The sequence below is a fragment of the Passer domesticus genome, chromosome 7, assembly GCF_036417665.1.
Source record: "Passer domesticus isolate bPasDom1 chromosome 7, bPasDom1.hap1, whole genome shotgun sequence".
Classification (NCBI taxonomy): Eukaryota; Metazoa; Chordata; class Aves; order Passeriformes; family Passeridae; genus Passer; species Passer domesticus.
The window spans coordinates 11,917,058-11,925,410 of NC_087480.1; positions in this window are offsets into that span (position 1 = coordinate 11,917,058).

Genomic DNA, 8,353 nt, shown 5'->3' on the forward strand with positions numbered 1-8,353 from the left:
TGGTGTGTGCTAGATTTTTTTCTTCAGGGTATCCAGACAAAAGTAAACAGAGGAGGAGCCTACATTTTCATTGTTTATCAGAAATGTATCTCATTTTGCTGTACATTCCTTTTTTAGGACGTGTTATCTGTTTAAAAAAAAGAAAAAAGAAAAGAAAAAACAGAAAAATATGAAAGAGAAAAACAAAAAACAAATGTGTAGTGAAAAATCTTCTGTAACTTTGGATTAAGAGGTAACTGATCTTTTTAAAAGGAGAACTAAGTTATTTACTTTGTAAATGTGCTGATGGCATGGATCCATCTTATTGACCTCAGCATCCTTTTTTTAAAGATTTTGGGTTTTGTTTCCAATATTAAGTTATTTTAAATTGTGGTTGAAGCAATAGGAAATTGAAATATGGATTGTGCATGACTGTGTCTTGAGTGTAAAAATATTGCAGTTTGAAACTTGGACCTAAAGTATTGCAAATAAAAGTTATAAATTCCAGTGGATTGTGTGACAGCAGCTTTTCCTGTAGGATGTGCACCATCAGAAATCTTCATCAGTGGGGTTGTGTGTGCTTTTATTTTGTCCTGTGTCACTCTGTGTTGCCCTGACACAGGACCTGACCTGCGACCAGCCCAGGTCACCCTCTGCCACCCCAGCTCCTTGGACTTGTGTCCCCCAAGCAGACCCAAAGTGTTTCTGCTGCTCCCCCTTTGCAGAAATCCACAGAGAGCTGGGATTTTTCCAAGTCTCCTGTCTCCATCGTGCCATATTCCTAAAGAAGCAGCAGCCTATCCCAGTGACTACGGCGAGTTACGTGGATGATTGTCAGCTCCACTTCCTGCCTAGAAATCCTGAAACTGCTTCTGAATGCTGCTCCTTCAGCTCTCAGACACCTCACACAACTGGGAAAAAAATCCTGTGGCTGCCTGCTTACAAGGTGAGTTATGCCAAAGTTAGAGCTTTGGGGGAAATCTCTGTCCATCCCTGTCCTTGTAATACATCTATACGTGGGGTGTGCAGAGATGGGGCACTGCACAAGGAAGGAGTGTGCAAGCATTGACACTTTTACTCTCCATGTTCATCCCATACCCATGGGTACAACAACATTGTGGAAACCCTTGTTCAGACAGACCTTCTGTCCATGGATACAGGGACATCCAAGGGCCCCTGGCACACACAGACCCTTCTGTCCCTGTAGATCAGAGCACGGTGTGGGGGTGATTGGTGGGCAGTGAGTCCCAGACAACAGGCCAGACCCAGCTCCAGCCCTGCCAGGCCTTGCTCAGGCCTAATGCTGGCTCCTCTGGAATGGGAAAGCCCTTCAGCCTTGTCCCTGCCCAGAGGGGCATGCTGGCCTGGCAGCACAGACTGTTCACCCCTCAGGCTGCAGGAGATGAGAACACAGCACTTGCCAACACTGAGTGCAAGGCACTATCTGGGAATAGTGGGGAGGGTCAAGGGGATTCACAGAGCTCATCCTGCTGGAAGGATGAGGAAAGGAGTGGGAATTCAGCAGTGAGGAGAGCTGTCTTGGCATAGTCAGTGTGGAAACACTGCCTCAGTTTGTACAGCTAAGGAGTTGGTATCCATCTTAGGAAGGTGATCTTGTGAAAGATTGAATTTGGCATGTGGTTTCCACTTCTCAGCGGTGGCCTTCTGAAATTCTGGCAGCACACGTCTTTCAGACAAGGTAAGCAGCAACACAGAGTCTTGGTGTGTGGCTGATGTATCTCCCTGGGTAGGTAATGCCCAGTAACAGTGCTCCAGCACTTTTGTATGGGTTCAGTCCCTGGATGTTTTGTAATTTAGAGGAGGGGATGCCATTTGTTTGGAGATGGGCTTGTAGTTCCTCTCTTTGGCAAGGAAAGCAAGTTTGGAGCCACACACTGGGTACTCCTAATTTAGAGGCTTTTCCCAATAGGCAGTTCTCTGGGTTAGAGCTGTCCAACTGCCAGGGGGGATGCAAACACCAGACTCGAGTTTTTTGTCCTAGCACCTTCAGTGTGTGAGCAGTCCCTGCTGCTGTTCTCTTTGGATCCAGACTCTGGGAGACTGAGGGCTTCATATGGTGCCTAGAGCTGAGAAGGAGAGTGCTGCCAGCAGGGTGTGTGCTGGGAAATTGATGGATGCAGTTGAAGTTGTAGGCAGAGAGCTTTCTCAGCTGGCAGCTTTCTCCGTGAGCTCTTTTTGCCAGATGTTTTCAAGTTCAGTGGCTGGACTCTGGGAGAGTGCAAAGCTTTGTTAGGGCAAAGAAGTTCGTGTTGCTCTTTGAGCGGGGTGCAAAGAAGTCTTTGCACTTGGAAGGGGAAGATTGGGGAAATCTTTTTAGTCCTGACTCCGTTGATTAGGGAGCAGGGACCTTTCCGACTTGGCTGTGTCGTGGGGGTGGTTTCGAGCTGGGCTCGGTGCGTTTCCTTCTTCCGCAGGCCGACACCACCATCGTGTGGTGGTTCTGGTGCGCGCTGGCAGTGCCCAGCACGAAGCCAAGGCTCTCCTGGCCCTGCCCCGTTCGTGGGGAGCAGTGTGGGCAAGAGCTCCGCTGTGGATCCTGGCTCTTGGGACTGACAGAATGGGATCCTGATTAGAGCCTTTTTTGTGATCAGCGTCTTAACATGTAATGTGCACCCACTGAGCTGCATCCAGCTCCTGGAGAGATGCACTTTCCTTCTCAGCTGCACACAGAGCATCCTCACGCCCTCTCAAGGAGGCAGAGACCATCCTTGCAGCGAGGTGTTTCCAGTTCAGCTCAGTCTGAGAGATGTGCGAGGACAGAAAGCATTCACTGACCTTTCTTCTGTCTTCCCTGTAAAACCTGATTCCCAGCACAATCAGTTCCACACAGCTGCAGCATAGGTCTGAGAACCTTACTCTGATACTGTATTGCTTAGCTTTTATTTCTGTGAGTCCCTCTATTCCAACCTGTCTCCTGAGTGCTTTAGTACAAAGTTCATGTCTATTTTGCTAGTTCCTTGAACTGTACTTTGGTGGAGCTGCATTTGGAATCCTTTGGCTTGAGGCTTGTTTTCCTGATGGGTATACACAGCAAATAAAAAATGAGCTGTAGAGTACTGGCAGTGCAATGGCTCGCTCTGCTACAACAGCCTGGACCCTCCTGATGCCATGGCAGAGCCAGTGCTTGCACGTGGTGCTTAAATGTGTTACTGCAAATGTGTAGCAAAGGAACCAGAGCTTTTGTCCTACCTCTAGGGAAAGTGATTTTGATACAACAGCCGGCAGGTCACGGTTCAGATTAACTTGCTTTTTAAATTTGGTTTTGGAGTTTGCTAACAGTGGATGAATAAAGAAAGAATTGCACTGGATTGATGTAGTTGCAAAAGTGATGCCAACTGCATTAATTGCAGTCAGTGGTGGTCCCAGCTGGCCCAAGGTGATGGCAGCAGGGCCGCCAGTTCTTCTGGAGGTCAGTTGAGGAGAAGGGAATTGGGACCTGGGGATGGAATGCTTGGTGACTGTGGTGTCACCAACTCAGCCATTAGACTAGACTCCAGAGAGAAGATAACTACATGAGCTCTGAAAACAGACCCTGACTTTTCACATTTGTTTGGGGTTGTTTTCCAGAACTAAAAGGATATTTTAAATTTTGAAAGCAACAGATTTGTCACCTGAGAGTGAGTGTACTTCATGAGACATGAATGAAATCCCATCTTTCTTACTTCATTTGGTTTTCTCAAAGACAAATTGTGATTTTTGTAAGACTGTTTCCCATAGTTGTGTTGTAGGACCTTAGTGGATAGTAAGTGGATACACAGTGAGGACAAAATACTTCAGTGAGATGAGTTTTTAATCTAATCAGCACAGCAGAAGCATCCTGTCTCTATTTCCTCAGGGCAAAGTGTGGAGCTGTATGTCCTCTGGGCAGAACTGGGAAAGCCTGAAGAGAGGTGAGCATTGCAGCACAGTGTTAAGAGCCAGGAGTAGCTGGGGATGCAGAAAGAGCAGAGCTGTTCACAGGGCTGAGGAAGGAAGACTCCTGCCTGGCTGGAATCTGCCATGGTGGTGTCTCCCAGAGAGCCCTGAGGAGATGTGGTGGATAATCCTCTCTGCCATTTGTGTAGGAGATCTTTTCATATGAGATGCCCTGTTGGCAGAGCAGTAAGGGAAAAAATCTGTGCTGCTGCTGACAGCAGTCTGAGGGCTCCTGAGGAAAGCAGGAGCAGCAGCCTCCAGGGTTATCAGATGAGTCTTGGTTGGGGCCAGACCTGACATCTCGGGCCATTATCTGCATTCTCTGCTGCTGTGTGGGCTACAGGGACCGTAGCACTCTGGCTGTGTTAGGCCTTTGGGTTTTGATCAGTTTCCCTCCATCTTCCTCCCTTCCTGCTGACTTTACCATAAAATCAATGCAACTTTACAGCCAACCTTGTTTTCTGATACAACAGGACAACATTATGTATGTTGTCACATCATATCACACCCACTTAGCCTTACAACAGTGAAGTAGTTTGTTCTGGGCAAAGTCCAGATGTGCAGGAAATCAGGTAATTTAAAGTTGCTGAGAAGGAACAAAGAGAAAAAAAACTTCCCTAATGATGACTCCTTCCTCATCCTTTATCACAAGTCCTTTTACCTGCTATCAGTTTTACCTGTTACTGATTTGTTGTTACACACACACCCCTAAGATAAAACTGGTCTATTAATAGCTCTTACTATGGAAAATTTTAGAGGTCAAGATATTAGTAACAACTTTCCCATTCCTCTCTGATTAGAGAAATCACTGGTGGAAACATGTCATCATCATCATCATCATTGAATTGTCATAGAATGGTTTGGCTTGGAAGGGATCTTAGAGATCATCTTGATCCAACCCTGCCATGGGCAGGGACATCTTCTACTTGTCCAGATTACCCAGAGCCCCATCCAGCCTGGCCTGGAGCACTTCCAGGGCAGACACAGCTTCTCTGGGTGACCTGTTCCAGTGGCTCACCACCCTCACAGGAAGCATTTCTTCCCATCTACCCCCATCCCCTGCCAGCGTGAAGCCGCCCCCTCTGTCCTATCACTGCTGTCATCGGGAAGATTTTTCTGCAGGTGTTTTGTGTCTTATTTGCGTGGAGTTAGATTGACCCAACGCCGCAGAGACTGAGTTCATGCGAGGAGAAAAACATCTCTTCTCAGTAACGGCAGCACTCGATTTTCTCTGGGAAGGAGAGGGAATAGGCGCCTGTAGTAACTTTTTCCCAGCACAGTTCCTGGCAGCTGCAGCGGGGCAGCTTTGGGATCAGGGCAGCTTTGGGACCGGGGCGGTTCTGGGACCGGGGCGGTTTTGGGATTGGGGCGGTTCGGGGATCGGGGCGGTTCTGGGAGCAGAGCAATTTTGGGATCGGAGCGGTTCTGGGATCGGAGCGGGCCCGCCAGGGGGCGCGGTGCCCGCAGCGCCGCTCCCGCCCGGGCGCGGGGAGCGGAGCCCCGCGGGATGAAATCCATGGAATGAAGGCGCTGTCCTGCTGCCCAGGCTGCCAGTCCGCACGGCAGCTCAGCGGAAATGCCAGCTGCGTTCTGTAGGATTTTCTCCCAGGGGTTTGCTCAGGCGCGGTGAAGGGAACGCTCTCCTGGTTCCAGCCAGGAGGAGCAGTGCCCGGCAGGACTCTGGTCCAGCAGGGACAGGCTGATAGCTCAGTTTGCCTGTAATTGGAATAACTGACAGGCCTAACAATACCTGAAAGAAATGGTTGTGGATCTACATTTCCTTCCAGCTTGTTTCCAGGACATTCTGTATTCTCCAAGTCTAACTTTTGTTATCTCAGAAGCATTTGGAGGTAGGACCTTATTAACTGTTCATGCAATACTTATTTTAAAATTGTGGGCTGAATGCCTGACAAAGGAGGTTGAGTTTATCATTCGTTTTGAAAGCTGGTATAAAATTCTGGTCAGGTCCCCCATCTTACCTCTGAAATGCTGTTTAGGTGATCTTCTTATGTTTTAGATGATTTTGCATCAACTCCACTATTTCCTATAGAAAGAAATGGACTCTTTGTTCGAGCTCTGAACACAGTCTGTGGGACCTGCATGTGGAAACAAACTGGCTTCCAAGAAGATCCATGTAAAAGCAGGTGCCATGAACTTCCCTTCTTCTTGATTTCTTGTGATGTCAGCGGCCTGGCTATCAGTCATCCAGACGCTCCATGAACTCAGTGTTCTCATAGAGTAATTTAACTTCTTCCATTTATTGCCCAAGAGAATTACCCACTTGTCCTCACGTCTTTGGTGCAGGGAAAGGTGTGGTTGCAGGGAGGGCAGAGCACACAGCCCTGCAGCAGCGGGAGAGCTCGGGAGCACGGGGAGCAGCTGGAGAGGGCTTGAGGGGCTCTCATCACACGTACACATCCCCCAGGGGGCCAGGGAGGGTGAATATGATGCAAGAAGACTTCTTTCAGTGGTGCCTAGTGAAACAACAGAGGGCACAGACAAGGAATTATATAAAAAATAACTTTTTTTACTTATTTGAAAATCCCTGAGCTTCAGTCTGTGCTGGTGTGCAAGATGCCTTTTGTGCTCGTGGCATGGCAGGAAAGCAGAGCCAGGTGCTGGACCTTCCCAGACTGGTGTACAGGTAGAAGCAGGACAGCAGGTACCTACAGAAAATAAGTTGATTTGGGAGTAGACCTCTCCCTGGGCAGATGTCATACAAGTGCAGCAAAGGCTGTTAGCACATTGCACTGCTTAGCACATTTAAAATATGTAGCACTGAACATTTTATCCTACATGTTAGGACATCCTAACTCTGAAAGAAGTATCAAAATAGTGTGGAATATAGACAATCTGCTAAAGACATTAAAGGATTTAATTTTATTTTGCTCAAGTGTTATTTGAAATATTCATGGTGTAAGCTGGGAAGGAGAGATAATTACTCCTGCAATATGTAGATGGACAATATCCAATCTTTCTAGTAAACTTGGCATGTAACTACTCTAATTGATCTGTGGAGGCACCACCACACTGATTTATGCTGGACTTGATATGATGACTTCAGTTCGAAGTGCTGCAGTGTTAGTTTGTGATCTCACCACTCTGCCTGTCTGCTTCTCCCTGCCAATCCAGCACTTTCAGCCTGGAGCAAAGGCCCTCTCTGCTGGCTGCTTTATTTCTCCTGCTGTTCATTGACACATCCAGAAAAGCCAATTTGTTTGGATCCTGAGTCTGCCAGAACAGCTGAACTTTGTGAAGCCAAGACACAGATTTTGACCCCTGCACAATGTCCCAGGAATCACCTTTGTTGCTGCTGTGGATTGTCACTGCTGAGGGTGAAATACTGGGGGAACACATGCCCTGTCTCTAGAACTCATGGCTGACCAAAGCACTGTGCTCTGAAATCTTGCATTTGCAGCTTTCTGGTGTCTCCTGCATTGCTTTCAAAGCAAAACAGAGTGAAGGCAAACTGTGTGTAGCTAATGATACTGTAGAGTGTAGAAAACTGCTAAGTCCTAGGTCTTTGAGGTAATAATTTGGAATTACTGTGATGTAGAACTAGTGCAACATAGAAAAGGGGAGCATATAAGGAAGGGAATTAATAGTAGATGTGAACATCTTGGTTTGTTTCTTTCCATTTTCATTTCATGTCTGGAAAGCTGTTTGGCTTTCCAAGAATCTTCTCCACAGTGATGTTTGCTCTTTTCAAGACCCTTTTCTGAAGAACAAGTCGAGCTCCTGTCACAAGATGTGCCCCCAAATTGCAGCTTCTCTTGGCTTTCCACATTGCATGCAGCAGGACCCTTGCAGCAAAGCAGAACAAAGGTTTTAGGTTTTGAGAGCTTGACACCTTGTCCTTTCTTATCCTGGTGGACTAGAGAGTTGTGTCATGGGTAAGGTTTTCATTGTCACTGTTGAATGCTAAGAAAACATGAAGGGATACCAGGAATTGTTAGGGAATACAAGCCTGGTTGAATCCAGAGAACGAATCTCCAGAGCCTGCAGACACAAGTGGAGAGTTGTGTGATAATCATTCAACCTCTCAGTGGACATTTTGAAAGTGATCTGGAATGTGAAAATGCTCTGACAGAGGGAGTTTGTTTCTGAGTTCAGTGTAGATGATTCCACATCTGGTCCCTTGGTGCATCAATCAAGAGCACAACCAGCTCATTCGAAGCACCAGAACCAGCTGGATGTCTACAAGTGGATTACTGAAAGAATCTTAAAAGGAGAAATGCAGGAAATTACTTGGTTAACCTTGCCTGGAAGAAAGGTAACTGTAGCCGTGGTATTTTATAAAAAATCCTTTGCTAGGATTTTTCCCTCCTGGGAAGCTGAGAGCCTCAGGAGAGAAATGTAAACAATAACTCTCTGCTGCTGTGGAATGCAGCAGGTGCATCTTCCATTGGTCCATGTGGGTTGTTTTCAATTGATGACC